The sequence below is a fragment of the Chironomus tepperi genome, unplaced genomic scaffold, assembly GCF_022539635.2.
Source record: "Chironomus tepperi strain 1889 unplaced genomic scaffold, CSIRO-AGI_Ctep_v1 contig_445, whole genome shotgun sequence".
Taxonomy (NCBI): Eukaryota; Metazoa; Arthropoda; class Insecta; order Diptera; family Chironomidae; genus Chironomus; species Chironomus tepperi.
In genome coordinates, this window is record NW_027226567.1 from 6047059 (window position 1) to 6068739 (window position 21681).

At 32.7% G+C, this 21681-nt stretch overlaps 1 protein-coding gene across 1 annotated transcript in view; it reads left to right on the forward strand.

Moving 5' to 3' along the window:
• The first annotated feature begins 5380 nt into the window (after nucleotides 1–5380).
• LOC139098236 (zwei Ig domain protein zig-8-like) overlaps nucleotides 5381–21681 on the forward strand; it is a 97772-nt gene continuing 81471 nt past the window's right edge. The window contains exons 1-2 of the mRNA XM_070650366.1: nucleotides 5381–5969; nucleotides 6858–7629. The gene's annotated coding sequence lies outside the window, so the exon portion shown is untranslated. The remainder of the gene's footprint in view (nucleotides 5970–6857; nucleotides 7630–21681) is intronic.

The window sequence follows — 21681 nt, forward strand, 5'->3', positions numbered from 1 at the left end:
ACACATATTTTCAAATTTCCCACCGCTTCTGAAAATGTTTGTTATCCTTGCTACTCAACATTCTACTCACTAGCCTACTCACCACTCGCTACTCAAACTCAAAAACTTCCCCATATTCGCATCTAGATGCCACAGTCCACAGTGAGTATTTTTAAAATTCTTCTTCTTGTTATTTTTCTGTTCTATTTTGCGTAAATTCCCAAGACATCCACAAAAGCCTATTTGAAATATTGATAGCAATTAAAGAATTTCCATAATGAGACAATTTTCCTCATAATCATAAATTATTGTCTCGTAGAACCAAAAAAAAAGGAAAAGAAGTCACAACAAAAATGGACGGGTTTTCTAAATTTATTCCCATAAAATAAGGCATTAAAATGATTTAAAAGCTCTTGAAAGTTTTTTAATTGCAAAATAATTTCATGTTTCTGTGATTTAATTCCATTCTATTCATAGTGCATGAAAGGCATTGTATCCAAAACTTTCTCATTCAACAGTCATGTCATAAAATAACAAGCCATTCCATGACCCAACTCAACGATTCTCTATTAAGTGTTTCCGTTATAATTACATTCATCAAATAGATGACGATGGGTAGCATGTCTTTTCATCATCGCTTCTTCCGTCTTATTCTATGTCCTTCAATATTTTTTTTGTTGGCCCTGAAAATTCTGTGTTATCTTTTACGGACTCTTGAACATTCTTATTTAATGCTCAAGACTCTGAAAATTTACAATCTCCGTTCAATGTGAATGTTTGATGGATGCGTGAATAGAGGATTAAAGCAAGTTGACGGAGAGAACTTTTTGTGTATGGGTCAGTGACGACGCAGTTTATTTGACTTTTGGGTGGCTGTTTTCAATGTGTTGAGCTGGATTAAATTGCTAGATAATAATGAGATTTTAAAATGTGCTTTTTTTTGAGAAGTCGTTGAATTGTTAAGGATGCCTGATAAAGAATGAATCTTTTTTTTATTCAACAGCTTGAAAAGAAAATCTGCTTTTGATGCACAAAATTGTGAATCTCATCATTAGCTTACTGACCATTTAACAATAAATTCTCAATTTTTAGGTGATATTGAGTTGGAAAGTCGTTTTTAAGTTAACTGATTTAGCCAATGGTGGCGGAGAGAAAATTTTAGGGCCTTATACTTAGAACTAAGGGCCTTATACTTAGAACAAACGTAGAACTCAAGTACTAAATTTATAGAACAAGATATTTGAATTTTTAAAAACCGTTTTTAAATGAAATGAAAATATTAAATTATTGCTGTTTTTTCAATTGTAATAATTGCAATCGAAATGGACACTGTTTATTTAGTCGTCACTGTCGTCAAATTCATAAAATAAATGAATTTGCATCACAAAATAACTGAATTTATTTATCTTCAAAATAACGGTCAAAAATATTTTAAAATCAAAAATTTTTGAAGTAAATTTGTAACAAGTTTCTTTTCAAAAAAATATTTGTTGTAACGTTGACTTTTCTATCCGCCACCATTGGTGATTTAGCTACGATCAGTTAATTTGACTGACTGACTGATTAGTCTCGAAGCTCGGTTCATGTGTTGGGAGTCTTAAAGACTTGGTCCATACCGAGTTTCTGAGATACTCAATTCAAATTAAGTATCTGATCTGAGGTACTCAGTTTAACCTGAGTATCTAAGCTACTCAGCTTGGAGTATCTGAGGTACTCGGTTCATGTTAAGTACTCTGAGGTCCCCTGTTCATATTCAGGACTCTGAGGTACTCAGTTCATATTGAATTTCCGAGGTACTCACCTCATTACTAAGTATCTGAGCATTACTGTCAACACAAATCAATCAATATATCGATTCCAAAAAACACAAATCCAAAATCGAAGTAAATCCAAAAAACCTGAATCTGATAAATCCACAACGAAAAACTTGAAAACAAAGCAAATAAAAGCCAGACTAAATCAATAGACTGTTAAACAGATAAGCATGCTTACGGATATATACTGACAAATTAGTAAATAAATTATCAAAAAAAGCAGAATAGGAAATGGATAGAAAGCATGAATTAAACAACAGACAGTTCCTAAAGTAAACGAAAGGAAGGAATTAGACAATCGAGTGTAATAAAAGTTTAAAGACTTTATTTTGAAATAAAATGCACCAAAAAAAGGTAGCAAATGTATTTATAAGATTATACAGTACACAAGATTACATTCAAATGTGTGCCCATCGGTACTTTCGGTAAAGTCCTTTACCCGAGCAGTAGAACGTATTTTCAAAGGAGTCGCTAAGTCGCCGTGTTAGCGGCAAAACTGAAGATGCCCTGACAGCACCTTAATGGCTGATTTCGACCCATATTAAGTAGCTGTTCACTTATTACAAAACCGTAGATCTCCCTCTCCCTCAAAAACGTCCTTAGTAAGTGTAGAGTACACCAAGCAATTCCAATTTACCTCATCGTGCCGCTCGGGTTACACAACGATATCCAAAAAAGAGCCTTATAGACAAAAATATTTCAATCTATTGATTTTTGATTTCTTCTGCAGCAATAACCAAAAAAAAAAAAGCCAAACCTCATCCTTATCATTATAATCATTCCGTAGCTTCCCTTCATCCAAATCCTTTATTTTTTCGGTACGCTCATGTAAGGATGTGCTGATGTGTATGAATAAGAAGAATAAAAGTAAAAAAATCATTGAAGGTGGATATTTAAATGGTATTTTAGGGTTTGCTTGATTCATGGATTGGTGTTAGGATGAGAAGAGATGTAATTAGGATTAAGTGACTGTTTGGAACTGGCGGGAGAGTTCCTGGGGATAATTTGTTATGATTTATATTGAATTTTTATAAAGCACATTAGGTCATTTTTGAAAAAATGGAACTGGAGAGTACAGGTTGGGACTAGACTGTTTTAGACATCATTAGACTGCTATATAACTGGATTCGTTGGAAGTTTGGCACTTAATCAGCATGGTGCTGTCCTTAAGCATTTGCATTTAACGCAATTCATCAGATAAGATAGATTCGTGGTCAGAGACGCATCAAAGGGACGGGGAGAGAATTAGGATTGATTTGAGGGCCCTGTTAGTAGGCCATGGTCAGTCTTACTTCCCAGCATATCTCCTTGAGACCAATCTCTATGCTTAATATGCTATTTTATAATTTCCCAACATTAAAAATTCCTATTTTAATCGAATTTTAATTATTCAAACACAAACTCAACAAAACATTGATATTGTAAATAAAACAAGCATTAATCAAGTCTTACAATCCCGATACTCGAGTAATTCCTTATCATTCTTAAACATTTCATTCATCCACATCCAATTCGATAAGATAATTCAATTTTATTTGATGAAAATCAATTTCACACAAAATAAATCAATAAACTACCCAAATCTACTATAGAACAACATCTTCCTTATAAAAATCAGCTAAAATGTACGAAAAAAGACATACTTCTATGCTTCACTTGATAAATGTTTAACAAAAATTCAATTTTGCTGCACGAGCAATCTCTTTTCTTTTTGCCTTCTTTTTTCCCAATATTTCTTTCTTTTTTAACAAATAAGCCAAACTTATTTTAGTGACTCGAAGATACCATTAGATTGGTATAAGGGATGTGTAAGGCACAAGGCAGCAAAAAAAAATATATATATATATAGAGATGATCAAAAAGGCAGAAGAAATGATACGTGATTACCATAAAAGTTTTGATGAAAAATTTATACATGCAATGATTCAGAATAACTTTAGATAACCGAATGTGTATTGAGAGCTGATATAAGACGAAGAGAGGATTTTTCTGTTCTTGGTGGTTGTTTAAATTATGAAGGACCACGCACATAGACACACGTAGATGAGGTGGAGCTCTTAGAGGAAAATTGGATGAATTTTTTGATCTTTTGGGGAAGTTTTGTGATGTTTTTGGATTAAAATGTTCAATGGAGTGATCAATTTGGTGTTTGAGACTCTTGCGTACTCATGCCACTAACTCAAGCCATTTAAAGTAGAAAGAAGAGTCCATAAGACATGCCGTAACCAGGAAGGGGGGTTAGGGTTCAAAATACCCTTTCTTAGACATGATTCTTCAATTTGTTAAGGTTCTTAGTGACAAAATTCGCCCAAAATGTTAGAATCCTATATAGTCAGGTACGCCACTGCCATTAGACATTAAATGTACCAAACGCAGCCTTGTGACGCATGAGAAATCCCAAAATGCCTCAAAAATTGCCAAACATCTTCATACCCCAATATTAAATCATATCAAACACCCAGAGTAAATAATCCAACAATAAACACCCAGCACATCATCATCTCAAGGGACACAACATCACATACAGGAAGTTTTCATGCTCACCTTCACACATGTGATAAATGAAATCTATACCTGTCCATAAATCTAATTAACAATTTTTTTATTAAAGGAGTACCGCGTGACATGCATCATTTATGACATAAAGTATAAAAATCTGTGGAGAGAGCCATTATCACGTACATTTATGAACAGTTGAAAGATGTCGGATAGAAATAAATAGCCAAAGACGATTTCTATTGCTTCCTATAATATTCTTTTTTATGTGTGTTGAAGCAATTTTTGTTGGAAAAATCAGCTAGTGATTGGGATATATTATTAGATTTGATTTTTCAATGGAATTTTGTGATGGTCAATTGAGACTTATATCAGGGTTATGATGAAAATTCGGAGAATCGATAGAGAGAGGCTGCAGAGTCAGTAGACATGTAAGTGCTGTGTCTATCGAATTTTTCATTAAAAAAAGCTTAAAATTAGTGAAATATTAACAGAAATCCAACAAAAATGCGAGAAAATCTGAATATTAAGGAGAAAATTCAATTTGGAGGGAAAAACACCGGGCATAAAAATTTACAAATTTTATAGCAAAATATCCAATGTGAAAAAATGAAAATTTTCTCAATTACAGAAAAAAATGTTAATTTCCTATAAAATCCTCTCAATTATAGGAATAATTTGTGCTATAAATAGATTTATATGTGAAAAATTATAGCATTGTGTAGATTTTATAGCAAAATATTTCATCGTCCCATAAAAATCACCAATATTCTCAATATTTAAGAATATTCTCTCCAAAATTCTCAATTTTTACACAAAATTCTCTTTTTTGAAAACATTTCTATTCTCTTTATAGCAACCCCATCCCAATTTTATAGCAACCACCCTCTCTCATGCTCTAAAAATTGAGAAAATTTCCACGTGCTTCGCATAAACAATCCCTAAACACAGAGAGCATCAGAGAGTAAGAACAGTCTCACCAACACCATCAAACATCAAATTTTTGTATTACAAGAAAAATAAACTTTTTTTTATATTCCTTTCCTGTCAACGTGCTAAGCTCACAGCAGTAACTTCAGTCTACGGATAGATACACTTTCGAACAGATGAGCGTGAAAATACGTGTTGGGAAATAACAATTGGAAGAAATTATCATCATTATAACAAAACTGTTAACATTGATTTTTTTTTGTGTGTAATTGGAAGTGAAAAGGAACAAACAGCGAGGGTACAATAGCGAAAAGGAAATAAGTCCGCAGTTGTGAACTCATAAAAAACTTGAACATTTTCTTGTTTTTCCTAAAAAAAACTAAAATTGAATTACAAGGAAAATATTATTTTTACAGCATAATTACAGTTAAAAATATGAGCGAAATTCGTATATACCTAAATGATAATTGCAAAGGTTTCCAACAATGTAATGACCGTAAAATAAATTTTTGTACAATAATCAAATTATAGTCATGCGGATGGGGATGTAAAGTGGAAAAATAACATTTACTAACTTTGTGTGTAAATATTTAAAATTATATAAAAAAACTAGAGTGATTTGAGCGTTAAATGTTGAGATTTTTGTGATGGTGAAGTTTCTTGTGCATTAATGAGTGAAAAATATTTTTTACTTGAATAATTTTGAATTAAAAACTTATTTTTATGTCAAAGTTTTAAAATTGTGCAAAGGTTTGGAAAGTTTGAGAATTTTGATGGATTTATGATAGAAGAATGGGTTGCTCACTAATGATGTGCAAATAAAATAAGGACTGTTTTCCTCTTTTAGTGTAGCAAAGTACTGCGACGTACAGTTGAATATATTTTATTGTCCAACATGATTTTTAAAACCCTAAGTCAGTAGTAGGCATCCTTTTTATGAGTGTGCAAAAATAAATTAGAATTAGACATCAACTGGACATAAAGTTGCTATGAACAGGTTATAACGTATTTTTGTCCACTTAGGTTTATATTTCGCAACACACCTTGGTCGTAAGCCTCGACTGAAACACAGTATATGGTTCATGACATTTCCAAAATTTTTGACGGCACACAGCCTATGTACCTGTCCATGATTGTTTTTAGCTCTAACACACAATATCTCTTGTAAAGTTCTAGAATCCGCGTTATTTCAGCAACAATTTCGAAATTGTCACTTAAGTTTTATTAAACCAGTGCCTTAGGAGATGATGGTAATAAGTTTTAGATTTAATCCGATCAATTTTTTTCGAATTTTTTTAATTTTTAAAATTTCCACCATTGAGCCACGGTACACTTCTGTTGTATAAAAAATTCCACGACTCACCTGACCCTGTTCTACGGCACACAAATGTGTCGCGACACACAGTTGTGACAACACTGTTCTAAGTAATTAGTGTCAATTTCTTCATAACCAATCTTGTCATCAAACTATTTCTACGCCATTAGAATCAGCAGAATCAAAGAACCTTCTAAGTTCCAAATTGAATCATAATTTTGATGCAAAAAACATCATTAGTGAGCACCTCTTATTTTCATGAGAAATTTATAAATTTACCTTTAAAAAAAATTAAATCAAATATTTTTATATTCAAATTCTAGAATAACACTTCATTCATTTTAAACCCCCCCAAAAATTTCACACAAAATTCCATTCAAACCCCAAAATATAAAAAAGAATTTCAACGCATTTCCATTCAATTTACTTCCTGTTTACCACAAATACGGCATAGTGAAGCATTACCACTAGATACATACATAAAAATTCTACAAATCCTCAAAATAAAAAAATCCTCTAAACCTCTCAAAACACTTCCGAATATTTCAACAAGCATTTCTGCAAAAAAAAATCCTTAACGTATACAGGAAAATAATCCTCAAGTGTAGCATAAATTCATATTCAGCATCAACATCAATCCTATTGTATATAAATAACGATAAGAGAAACTTGTGTGAAAAGACTAATGAAGTGAATTATATTAATGTAATTACATCTGTACAATCAGAACAAAAATAGATTTAAAGGCATTGGACATAGTGTTAAGGACTACAACGTGAGATTGTGCTGAGTAAAGTAAAAACTAATTTTGAGGGTAAAAGCATAAAATTTGATTAGTTATAATAAACATTATTCGGACTAAGTGAGTGTAGAGGAACAAGAAGAAGGAAAAAGGCCAAAAATTATTAAATTGGATAGAACTTGAGTACGCAAAAAAAAGGAAAGGAATGCACGAGTAGACTTCATTGTACATCCAATTTACACCCAAAGAATATCCAACACAATATTTGGATTATTGCATAATTTTTGGTCATTAGTCATTACGTAAATTCTCATAATAAGGAGGAGTGAGAGATCATAATAATAAAAAAAAGGGTAAGTAAGCCTTCCATATTCATATCCAATTTTAATATTCATTTATCTGTTCGTTAAGCCCACTCATTCCAATCCAATTCCCATCACATTCCACCTCCTTTTTTATATCCTCTTATGTGCTCTCTGATAAGGCTCATTTAATATTTTGAATATTATATTGAAATTTCATGGATCGCGACGCATTTTAATGTTTCTGCTGTAAAACCTAACAGGCAAAGAGCATGATTTTGTGATAAAGAAATATCACTACGGTACCCACAGTGGTTTTTTTCTGTTAGGGAAATTGTGTTGATTTTCTAAAGGTTAGTGTGAATGACTGATGGACTGGAGTTGTATCTTGAAAAGCACAAATTGGTTAGTCGATCGAAAATCCAGTCAAGACTAGTGAAACTCTGGATTTGGTGCTGGACTAGGTTTAAATTCGATACCATGACAGTCACATTACCCTGATAGATTTTGGATTGATTAACCAATTCGTCTTTTTCGGGTAGCTTTTATTTCCATTATCTTAACCATAGCTGACAATGAGTATGCCATCTTGAATGAACGTACTCTTGAGTATACTCAATCACCATAATTAAACATTTTCAATTTTTGAGAAATTGTCCTTAGAGAATGGATCAATTTATCTAAAAAAAAACCTGCTAAATTCATGAGTAAGTTAATGAGTTCAATAAAAGTGATTATGGAACAGAAATGATCAGAAAGATCAGCAAATGAAGTATTTCTTAATTAAATATTGCATAGTCAAAAATTCATAAGGCATACTGCTTTTTAAGTCTTGCACATCCAAACAAATTTTGTTAATCATTCAAATTCAATGTTAGACCAGTGGTGGATAACCTGTGTGTCACGGTCGCTATTTATTGTGATAAACCGTATAGCGTGTGTGGATTTGGTAGAGACTTGACCCTAAGGTTAGCAGCGGAAATAAAAGGTTGTCTACTACTGTATTAAAGAAATGTTGAGGATTTGTGTCTATGCCCAACAGTAGCCAGCAATAGTACTAAATTGTGCTCTTTTCAGATCAAAACAACTTGCAAAATTCTTATTGCATGAGTTCCTTAATTAGTCTTTCTAAAATTAACTCTACCTATTCCAACCATGCCATAGCGACCAAAAAATTTGAAACTCAATAAGTCATACTTTCATACAACCTAAAATGCCCCAGATTAATGTCTACAGTCTTCAATCATAAATACATCTGTTAGCAGCTCAATCATCGAGATCATAACTCAAACAGTCCAATATCTACATCTCATCCAACATCATACTTATACTTGAAAATGCTCTCAAAGCCCTTAACCCAAAACAATAATCATCCATGCCATATATTTGTTTCATGTCCCTATGGTAGATTTGCAAATGTAATGAAAAAGAAAAACTCAATATAAATTTTTTTTTTTTTTTTGAAGAATTTTTCCGAGAAATTTATCATAACAGAAGCAAGATACAGATATACATTGAGGGAAATAAATTTGGAATTACTGCCGGGTATTTGAAATGAAAAGCTCTTTAAAAAGTTGTTGAGCTTAAATTGAATTATGGAAATTCATGGATGAAATTGATATGGTATTTAGTATGGAAAAAAAAAATTATTATTAAACGTTTTGTATTGAAAAATTTGATTGATTTTGAATAATTTTCTTCGTATTAGATATTTCTTGATGAATTTTTAAGGAGCTTGTGGATTTACATTTAAATTAAATCTAATAGCAATTTTTTTGGAATAAAATGTGCAGACATGATGTGGGTTAATTTCATTGAAAAGTATGATTTCAGCCTACATATTCCGAGTAGTATAGGCTTCAACAAAGCTAGAAGTCGACTTCAATTTTATATGAAGACCAACCGATTCAACTCAAGTCGAATTTTCCAAACAAAATCCGAGTCAACTTCTAACTCTGATCTGGAAGTAGTCCACCGTTCTTCTAGTCTGACTTTGCAGATGGGAAGAGATCACGTGATGAATTTGGTATTGGAAATTGGTAAATGGTAGCCAGCGATATAGCCAATTTCAGGCTCCATCTGAGGGAGACCATGAATCGCAATTGATCTGTACAGCCAGCGATGTATACATTTCTAGTATTTCCCATCAGCTTGTCAAGTTTTAGATAAAGATACGGTTCATTATTCTGAGACTGTTCTATTTGAGTTTGATTTAATACAAGCAAGATATTGAGGTTCCCAAAGTCTGACTCTGAAGTTGACCAAATGTCAAATGAATGTCTTCTCCAAGTCCGACTTAATACCGCTGAATATGCTTTCTCGATATCGGGATCGGGATCGGAATTTCCCGGGAAATTTATTGGGACCGAGATTTCGAGAAAGCATACCGCTGAATACACCGCTAACTGCTTAACTATGTGCTGAGATACGTACTATAATTGAAGGATTCAAAGCGAAACCTTATTACCTTGTCTGAAGAGTGACTGTCTTATAATTGAACTAAGGATGATATGGCTTACAACACATCGGTTCCAAAACCAAATTATACACAATAATTCATCACTAAGAGTATGCAGCTTGATAAGGTACAACAGATCATCGATCTCAGTGCCGCTGCAATAAGCAAATCCTACATTGTATTATATTTCATGTTGCTTGATTCTAAATTTACTGTTCCATTGATTTTCTCATAAACTACATTCCAACATATGTCCATCGGTTCCAGATTAAACTTTCCTGTCAAAGATTAAATATACTTTTTCTGACAATTTTTTCATGACTCTAAAACCTCAATTGTGGCATCCAGATGACAAATATAAAGTTTCAAACAACTTCACTTGATGTCATCAAAACCTAATATTTTTATAGCCAATTTTCATTCACACTTAACAGCTATTCAACAGAGATTAAAAAACTTTATCATAATATGTGCCAATTTATGATTCAAATTTGATTTAGAAACTTTAGTCTATAACAATATGACGAGAGTTTAATCGCATGCACGATAAAAGTGTTGTAACTTAATAGTTGTCAATCTTTTATGAGCAACAAGAGGTGAGTAAACTTGAAAGATTTATGTACATGCGTCATGAAGACAAAACCACGATATAATAATTCAGTTTGAATCCTCGCATGTAAAGTTTTAAATTTTATAGCTGTATAAAGGTATTAAAATCTGAGATAATTCAATTAATTTAGTTGAGAGGAACACATTTTAATTGGATATGATGACGACTTTTATTAATGCTTTTAAAGCTTTTTCTTGGAAATCATTTGAAAAATCTGTTTTGTTTTCATTATTATTTAAGATTTGAAGCATAGGATTTTAAAGATATGATAACAGGATATACTACTTTACTGTTACTAACCTGGTTTCTAGTATGGGCATAATTGTATTTAAGGTTAATCATATTAAGAGGAATAGAGGGAATTTATAACAATATTAAAGGCTTATGTCGTATTTGTCTCAAGATTTGTCGGAACCGAGACTTTAGGAAGCTCTAAGGAATGATAGTTAAGTTTCCACAATGCACAGTTTTGAAACAGATGTTAAAACTCCGTTGTAGCTATTTGGAACAAATTTTGCAAGAGTTAGTTAGAAAAACATGCCGGAAATCGACCTTCACTGCACAAAACTGTAGTTGCATTTCTCAAGGTCGAATCCCAGCTTTTAAGAATCGATGGCAAGCTGGAGTTCAAAATTGAATCTGTTTAAAATTTATTGAATTCTAGCAAGGGGTCGCTTACTTATTACGTTACGCAAAAAAATGAATTTCTAGACAACCTCCCCCCCCCCCTGTCCCTTGCATGGATATTTTGTAACAAGAAGGGAGGGAGGGTCTAGAATCAATAATTCAGTCAATCGATCTAAAATTCGGCAATTAGCCAGCGTGACTCTAGCATGGGACCGAATTTAAACCGAACCCTGCACCAAGTCAGAGTCTCACCGACCTGAGATGAGACCGAATTTGTGATGACCTATTAAATTTGAGTATACAAAAGGGCTTAGTCGTTCGAAAATTCAGTGTCAGAAATGTGATGTAATTCGCTTTTTTCTCTTTTCCTGGATATTTATGGTAATATTTAAATAGCTTATCCTGTATGGTTTTTGAAAACGAACATTTTGACGTATAATATGTTTAATAAAACATTATAATTAAGCCAAAATTTCAAAAACAAACTCGATTTCTGACACTGAAAATATGTTACTTAATCCGAATTTTTCGACAAAAATGCTTCTAATTTTATGAATAATGAGTTCTAAGGAACAAAAATTAGTCGTACTATTTCATTTTTTAGTGCTCTACGTTGTGAAATATCAAAAGTTAGCCTAAAACCTGTCTAAAGTAGTTAAATTAATGTTTTTTTGTAGGGTTCGCCCAGATGCGCAGGCCTGCAGCAGGCCTGCAGTTTCTATTGTTCTAGATGCGCATCCAGATGCGCATCCAATTGCATCCAACTGCATCCACCTGAACTTTTTGTATGGAAATTTTTTTCATAAAAAATGATGAAAAATTGCATTTTTGAGAGTTTTTCACCGTCGTAATTGGAAAACTAAATCAAAAATAACATTTTCTATAATATTTTAACTTTATTTTTAAAAAATTAAAAAAATGTAATTTTCCAGTGTTTTTCCAAGTTTTTCATCATTATATATGAAAATTAAGGGAAAACTAGCATTTTCCAAGATGTTTCATCATTATAAAATGTGAATTTATGTGAAAAATTGTCATTTTCAGAGTTTTTAAAGTATTTGGTTAAATTTTCAGATGCATTTGGATGCGCATCCAGATGCGCAGGCCTGCTGCAGGCCTGCAGTTTTCTGCATCTCTGCATCTATCTGCATCTAATTTTGGCGAACCCTATTTTTTTGTAAAAACGTTAAGAAAAATTTGAATTTTTCCATACAAATTTTTCGGAGTTTACAACAACAAAAATATTCACAAAAATTCGAAAAAAATTAAAATTAATAGCTTAATTTGTTAATTAACGAACTGGTATAGAACTAGAGGCTGTATTTATGTTGCCTTTTTGTGTTTTGATACTCAGATTATTTTACAGAAGTCGTTTTTTAAACTTTTGAGTGATTTTAGAAAATGGAACTGTTTTTTCGTCTAAGCCCAAAATATTAAGTCGTCCGATTCTCAAGCAGCCATCCAGAAAAAGTTAATTTTTCAAGGAAAATTGCACTAAAAATATAACATGTACCTTAATTTTCTGCCAGTTCCTACAACATGTTATCACATGTATACAATCTCTTCCTCAACAAAACTGATTAAAATCAAAACTCCAAGGCCTTTTCTAAAAATAAATGTTCATTTCCCTTTAAAATTATGATTTATCTAAATGAGTATTTCATTTATGACATGATTTATTTACGTCTTCCTGCACTCCATAAATGGATATAGGATATGATGTGTTAAGAATAATATGAGATTTTTTGTCAAGCCGATTAAAATGTCGTGTGACATTTTGAGATAAATTTTTAGTGCTGTTATTAAACTTTTATGATTTTATTTTCTCAGTCAGTTTGTTTGTTTGTGGCTGTATATTGATGTGGGAGTTACGCGTATGTTTTAATCCGATTTTATCATGATGGAATGGGAAATTTACAGACATATTTTGAGTTTATTACAAATATTTCATTCAAAACTTGCCAAAAGGTATCCAGATTTTCAGTCCTTAAATTAAGTCAGTTCCGAGAAATTCTGCACATAAAATACCAAAAAAAATATTTCGGTCACATCTGAATGTGCCACAGTTTAAATATTATTTGGGTTAAAATAACAAATTTTTGCCGTGTACTAGAATAATAAAATATCAGAATCAGAATCCCACACAAGACACAAAAATGCTTTTTCTCCCCGCTGGAAATATCTCTCCCAACATTTCATTCACAGCAAAAACTGCATATCAGAAAAGGAACAGAAATGAAAGAAACACAACATATAACAACAGAAAATATAATCTAAAGTGGAAAAATAAATTTTAACGAGCGAACACATTTGTATATTTTCACAGTTTTCTGTTGCTGCAAATGTTGTTATATGCCACCCCATACCCCATCCTAGTTGAGCACCTCCATATAAAAATAAACAAAAACACTCAAGTCTCTCTCCCATGTACGTAAAAAATAATAATACAACAACAAAAATCTGCCACAAAATTTTCACATTGCATAATAATTAAAATAGAAAAGCGTAAATGCTCTGCGAAATTTCACTTGCTTTGCCAGTTGCAATATGCTTAATTTTTATTCTCAACTCTTTTTTATGTGCTTTCAACTTCATAAGTACCTACAACATTTTTTTTTGTAGTGTTGAGAGACAGAATATGAGGCACTAAAAGAGGAGATAATTATTTTTTAATAATTAATGTCATTTATATGCTTTATAGCATATGTACCTACCATTTATAACATACTCAAACATTCCTCTTGTCGCATACATGAAATTTTATGTCTATGTACGTGTAAAGGTATGTGTTGGTTCCATTTGATGTTTCTTTTTTTGCATGGGGTAATTTATGTAAGCTCAAAATTATTGTTGTAACCTTTAAGTCATACAATCTTCTCACATACCAAGCATATGTTCATGTAGACACATATTTTTAACTCATATAAGCAGAGTTGGGAAGTGTCGAATATCTTGTTAAACTTTAGTGTAATTGGATGTTGTCTAGGGTGAATGATTAGTTATTTCAATATTGGCTTTTTTGTAAACAGGAAGCTGTGAATAATTAAATTTTATGTCTTACACTGAATTTTGGCAGCTTTAAAATCATCTTTCTTCCTTCCTTGGAGTAGACTAACGTCGGTCTTTTGCTTTATTTTATTTGCTTTGTGGCAGTTTCTAATGCTTTTTAAACGCTTTTTATTTGATATCTGTTCCTTACCTGAGTTACGAATTCCCCTTTGCCTATAGAGCTTTATTGATCATCAGCCTACCTTTCTCAGTCTCTTGAACCTAACTCTTCTCCTAATCTCTTGGATCAAGCTTAGTCTCTCGACATAGCTCTACTGATTTTTAGTATCCCTAAAAAGTATTGACCTTGAAACCAGAACTCGAAGTCGACAAAGATTTTATATGCAAATCTCTTAATGCCAAAGAGAAGATTGTGTGGTCGAGTGGTTAAGCAGAAGACCGAGTATCTGTAATTCTCTCTTTTGTGATGATGTGGATTCGATTTCTACCAGAGACTGGTCTCTCAGTCATTATATAGAATTTTGTCAATTTAAAACTGATTCACATAACGCTTGTGTATTGACCCTAATACTACAACCTAAGCACCATGACAACAACCCTGTTTCCAGCTTCAACATTTAAAATTCTGTAATAATTTCATCCAAAAACGACTGAATTTGCCGTTAGTTTCAGAAAATAATCTAATAATATCCTTCAAAGAACTTTAAATTTTATCCATTAAAATGAACATTGAATACAGTAGCATCAAAACTATCATTTATGTGCTCTATATTCATGCACAGCACAAATATCTATATATATGCCTTAAAATTTTCATGAGAGACACAATGAATGTAGATGAGGGTTTAGTTTACAATTTTCTTTATCTGATTGGTGATATTTACTATTTGTGTGACATTAACTGGATATCAGCACTTTGTGGTATCCATCCCCGAAACTTTAACGATCTGTTAATTAGTGTCGACTAAAATTTATGCTTTAATACCTTTTTTTTAATGTGTGCGGTTAGAAGATTTATTTTTGTTATTTTTTTTGTTGATGGCAATATGAAGAATGATGATAATTTTTTGGAGCTGCTTTATGAAGAGTTTTGGGTACCATTTTTGAATTTTTGTTGTTGCCATTTGTTTCATGATGTGAATAATATTTGATGATGTTTATTCCGAAAATATTGAAATTTTGGTATTTTTAGGGTTATCAAGTGACTTCCACATGACATTTATTTGTGTGGGATTTGAGGGTTTATTGCTATTATTAATAACAAAACTCTCTTTAATGTTGATAAATTTAATCAATTATTGAGGCCGCCAAGCTATTTATATGCATGATTTAAAACCAACAAACAGTTTACCCAGTTTAATTATTCCTAAAATAGCATCAATAGCATGAAAATGCTAATTAAAAATCCTGACCATCTAGACAAAAATGCGCACGTATAGTGCCTAATTAAATCCTCATTTGTAATTCAAAACTGTCTGTTATGTGATAATCTTATGCTTCATATGCTTTCTAATTTCCTCTTAACAAACTATCCGCCTACGGGTGTTTTGGATGTGAATGGCAGCAACAGCAGTATTTAATGTTTTTAAGAAGCAGTGTTGGATTTTTTGGGAGTTGTGTATAGATGTGGACAGATTCTAGGATTGTGTATAAATGTGGAATTATTGTGTAAAGGTTGTGGATTTGTAAGGTATTCTTGGAATTCCAATAATGCTTTATTATCGATAGTTTGATTGTTTCTAAGATTGTTGGCTATTTAAGGTGCAGGAGCGATGCCAGCTAAAAAAGGGGGATTGTCTGTATGCAAAAATTTGATCAATTTGATCTCAAAGATCCAAAAATTTGCGTCATATTACGTCTCAGGACTAATTATAGTCCAATGAGTGAGGAGCTCACCACAATCCTGCCTACAAACTTAGCCCTACAGTTTGTAGTGGGATCCATACCACTTCTTTAACGACATTACTGCCTGCAGCTTTCTGACATTGCTGCCTAGATCTGAAAGATGCAAAGCTTCACGCTATATGCGTATCTGGGTTTCGAGCGTTTCCAAAGTATATGATTCGAAAAACGACATTTGAAAATTTTCCATGCCAAGTCTCGAACCCATGATCACTGGATATATGCAATGATTATGGCTTAAAGACCGAACCACGACGCTATAGAGTCACTTCGATTCACATTCAACTAGTTGAATAGCATAGTCAAAATAGAGGGTTGAATTTGGATCCAGACATTCATGGATGCGTCTTTGCAAGAAGCTAAGATTGCTAGATTGCTGAAAGCTAAGATTCTTTAGTTCAACTCTGCAATCCACTGGTCAAACTTCACATAAATTCTTAAAAAACTCAACAAAGCTTCATCCATCTTACCCTAAACACATCCCCTCAAGGACAAATCCTCAAAAATCTTTAAGAGATTTCAATTAAATGATCATCATATAAATTTAACTGTAGTATGTCCTCTGGGCGACTCTTATTATTGTTAGCACGAAGTAATTTTGCTATGTGATAACAGAAAATAAAATATAAAGCATGAAATAAAAATCGAAAGCAAACAACAAACGGCAGTAACAGCTATCATGTATGTAGAAAATTGAAAATAAAATACACACAATTTTTATATGTATATCTACAAAGATTTCTATCATGCACCATTGGATGTTTATTTTTCGTCTTTTTTATGTATATCTATATATATTAATGTTTATGGAATTTCTTCCGTTTACGCTGTATATCCTCCATCGCATACGTTTTGACCTCTTTTTTCCGCTTTCCATATCACAATTTTTTTGCCTTGTGTTTGATAAACATTTCGATACAAACAGCAGTAGCTGATATGCTGATATATTAATGTCTATGGAAGAATATACGCCATTTAAAAAATAAACAATTTACATAAAATCTGCGATAAAGGAACTGTGTATATAATTTAATTCATTTACTTTTGTGTCTGTCAGTTTATATGGAAATGATAAGAAATCCCTGATGGAAGATTTCCTTATAACGCGCTACGATGATGCTCAATGTATTATTTTATGCTTCTCAGGGTCGTAGCTAGTTAGTTTATAGCTTCTTATCAGATCTAGTCAGCATTAGATTCTAATCAGCGTTTATCCTTCGATTTCTGAGAATTATTGAGTGCAATTGTTGAGTATCGAGCAGGGAATCGAGTCATAAATTGGCACAGTTCGAGAGTACAGCCTCTGTGGCCGAGTGGATTGGCAACATACCTATCCTGATGAGTTTGGTACCCACCAGATGTTGTTTTCTGAATCATTTCATAGATTGTGACCTCCAAGGCATTACAACCCCTCTGACTACATACCTGTATATCTCATAGTTCTCTTTTGGATTCCGAACGACATAACATTGACGCTAAGTCATCGTGTAGACCGCAAAACATCAATCGATGTAAAAGCGTCCTTACAGCATCATGCAGTACAGTTAGGTTCGGTTAGGTTCGTTTTGATAGCAAAAAATGAGATTTGAGTAGCTCGGGGTTTTTCTTCATGTCATTTCTTGAAGCACATAGCTGTAACATTTCTCTTAAACAAGCATTCTGTAGATGAACATTGAGGGACAGACGTGAAGGTAACAACAGCATGAAGATGCTCTGAGGAATATCTTAGGATATAAAAATATAGAAAAAAGAATATTGCTGCTCAAAAATGTTGGGTTTTTCACAGTGTGTAGGCAGCACTTTTGTTGTGGCTATTTCGGACTTTTGAATTAAAGCAATTAAGAGCTTGTCATCATCAGGAAATTAATGAAAAATGTCAAAATATGCAAAAAAAACCATAGAAAATATGAACGCAAAATAAACAAGTGTAAATGTTCTTGAGTAGGAATCGAACCTACATTTTCTTAAATCTATGCCTCAATTTCTGCATGAACAGCTATCAACTACAATATCAACTGCTGGCAATATTCCATTTTGAATCACAAATAAGCTTCACCTGTTCCAAGCCATTTGATTTTCATTTTCACATCCTTTAATTACCTCATTCATGTCACAACCATACGCTGTGATTTTCACAGCATATTGTTGCTGCCTTTTTACAACGAGAATGAAATCTAGTAAAACACAACAATTGTATCACATTTCACATATTTATTCAACGATCTCATTCCTTAAATGACTTTTATTATTAATAGACAGGCAGCATTTTCAGTCATAATTTCTGTCAAAATGAAATAAAAAGGGAAATTTTGGATAAAATTTCATAATTTTTATGATTTTTTCAAAAGTTAATGAGAAATTTTTTCAAGATGAAATAATAAGAAGGAGGATATGGATGGATGGGAATTAATTTGGAGGACTTTTAGGGATATGTGATTTAAGGCGCATTTTTTGGATTGAACATCAAGGAGCCAAAGAGCTTTTGAGGCTCCGGTAATTCTCTTTTTTAACACCAAATGGAAGCTGCTCCCGTTTGGCGTCCAAAAATACTACGTGGGCCCATTGCCGTGCGTAGGGAATGTCTTAAGTTAGCTCTATTTTTCCAAACCTTCTGCCAGTTCGGGCAGATATTAGGGACTCTAGCGTCCTTCTCAATACATCCAATATAGGAATTCTTCGGTCTTCCTTGCGATCTATTGCTGCCAAAAAAAGGTGGCTTTCATTTATTGTCAATAAATCAGGTTCAGAGGAGCCATTAAAACCCCGTGGTGGGCTGAGCATTCTTCATTTGTATCACTCAGGTATATTGACCATCCATAACAACAAACTCACGAGCGTAAAAGCTACAAAAGTTAAAAAGTAAATCAAACATTTGAGTCATTAAATATGCATAAAAATCCGATCACGTCACAGTAACAAAAGCCATTGTTGCTCAACAATACATTGTCGTTCAAAAATGCATCACAATCTGCATCACAAAAGCCACTATAAATTCCATAAAACCAACAATTAAACATCAATGAAACAACATTGTATGATAAAGCCCATCCAAACAATCCAAATTGAATGCCACGCTCCATAAAAAATTGGCTAAAAAATCCTTTTTAATAAGACATGCCAGAATTTTTTTTTTGTGTACACATACATCCTCAATTCAAATTTCTAAGCCAATCTTGACTACGAAAATAAATTACAAAGAAAAATATTTTTCCTCATTTTTACGACAAAATTGTTATGGAACAGCAACAAGAAGAAAGCTTAAAAAATTTATTTACTAGGTTTCTGTAAACATCCCTTTTATGTTTGTTTCTTGTAATGTTGAAGCATTGGAAGGAAAAATATTTTTATGAATTTACTGCCTTTTTTGAAATACTTGAAGAACAAGGCCTCATTTTATTCAATGAACAAGAGCTTTTTTGGCTTTAAATACTTGAAAATGCTTGAATTCGGGCGTGGAGACTTAGTAACAATATTTGATATCAGGAATGGTATCTGAAGGGTGTGACTCCTTTCAGGTCCGTTCTGATAATATTCCAATCGAAAGATAGTCACAAGCCATCGATCAAAACTTCCTGACCCGTTCCTTTAATATCCAACGCTGCGCAGAAGCCTAATCATGACTTGAACTCGTACATTAAGCAATCCAAGTGTTTAGGTACTTCAGAAAAAAGGACAAATTTGGATAAAGCTGAATTTGAATCCACGACTTTCGGGTTATTATACCAAAGCAATGTTTCAACCACGGTAACTAGTTTTGTATCAACCTAGGTTCAAATTGGGAGCATGGTTTTAGTAAGTAAATAAGTAACCACGGCAACGAGATGACAGTTAGATTAAAAACAATTGAAAGCCACTTATCGGAAAAAAATCAAAATTAGCCAAGAAGCTAACCCGAGTGGCATAAATGAAGAAGGTTTCTTCATGTAACTTTAAATATTCCACCAAATCTCTTTTATTTACACCAAATGGAAGTTGATAATATTTTTCAGCCATATAGAGTCTTCCCAGAGCCTTCTTCATTTGGATTGCTTGGAAAAAGATGACTAAAATTCAAACTTCCTATTTACCAACATCAAGTTATTCAAAAAATCAAAATCTCCATTAAAACTGTGCATTAAATTAAAAATTTTATACCCTTTGATTTTGCTTAGTGCATCAAAAAGTTAAAATATGCAACAGAAGTTTCGAATCAAAGCTTCCTAAAATAACATTCACAAACCTCCTTTGAAGAACAGCTCTCGCATAAATTGGTAGAAAAAAAAAATTATTCAGTCTACATACATATCAATACGTCTGATAAACTTCATAACACATGAACAGAGTTTTTCAATTCACAAAAAATGAAAAAGTTTTTCTTGAAAATCATTCAAGAATTTTTCATTGCAAATCAATTTGGAAAATGAATTCTTTTCTGTGCATTCTTGTGTATCTAGCAGTGATGCATGAATATTAAGCATATAAAAACATTTCTTTTTTTTTGTGTGTAAGATGTGTGATAAATTTATTGATTTTCAATATTTCCAAGTCATATTAATATTGTCCATCTACTGACATTTATATCATAAATAAATTTTTCCTACATCAACGTTTTTTTGGGCTCTATGAAGGAATTTGTGCTTTATTTTTTTGGGGGAATCGATCGATTATTGTGATTTCCGGCAGATAGAAAAGTATTCATAGAATTATTTCATATTAAAATTTCATAAAATACTCAGTTTTTAACGGACAATATTATTAAAACCTGATCGACACAGTATGGCTACCGTATGGCTTCCAAGTTACTACCATATGACTACCAAGGGGATACCAAGGGAGGCGCCTAATGGTATCCAATTTGCTGTCATATGATCGCCAAGTGACTGTTATATGATTTCCCAGTGATTGCCATACAGTTTCCAAGTGACAATTTTCATGTTAACTGCTTAAAAATTGCCAATTGGACGACATCTGGCTGCCATGAAATCACATCTTGATCGGAAAACGCTCCCAAATAATTCCAAAAGTTTAATGCCTTTGTACTTGACTCTAAGCTTCAGAAAGAACTAGAAACAAAAGGTTTCCAAGGTAACACTCCATATTGATATGTAAAAATCAATTTCATATGGTGTTATACTTCAATTTTTTTTCAATTGCTATTCATGATTATTGTGCTGTTAAATGTCCTTTTTGTGTGGCGGCTTTTATTCGTTATTTAGAGTCAATCAAGTTGACATGGATTGCTGTATGAATTGTATATTGTGATAGGCTTGACATACATATTAACAGGAGTCAATCAAATGAAAGTCAGTTTGATTATTGTTCTTATTTACTTACTACCTTGGCTGGAGCGCATGTAGGCCAATTGCCATGGAGAGCATGTCTTAACTCAAGCGGCACAAGTGAAGAAAGCTTCGCTTAAGAGATTTTAAAGCTACACCACGGAGAGTGGAAGTCAAATCCGTTTAACGTCCATGTGGTTCCAAAAAAAAGCAAGTTCCATTTGGTGCTACTGAAGAGA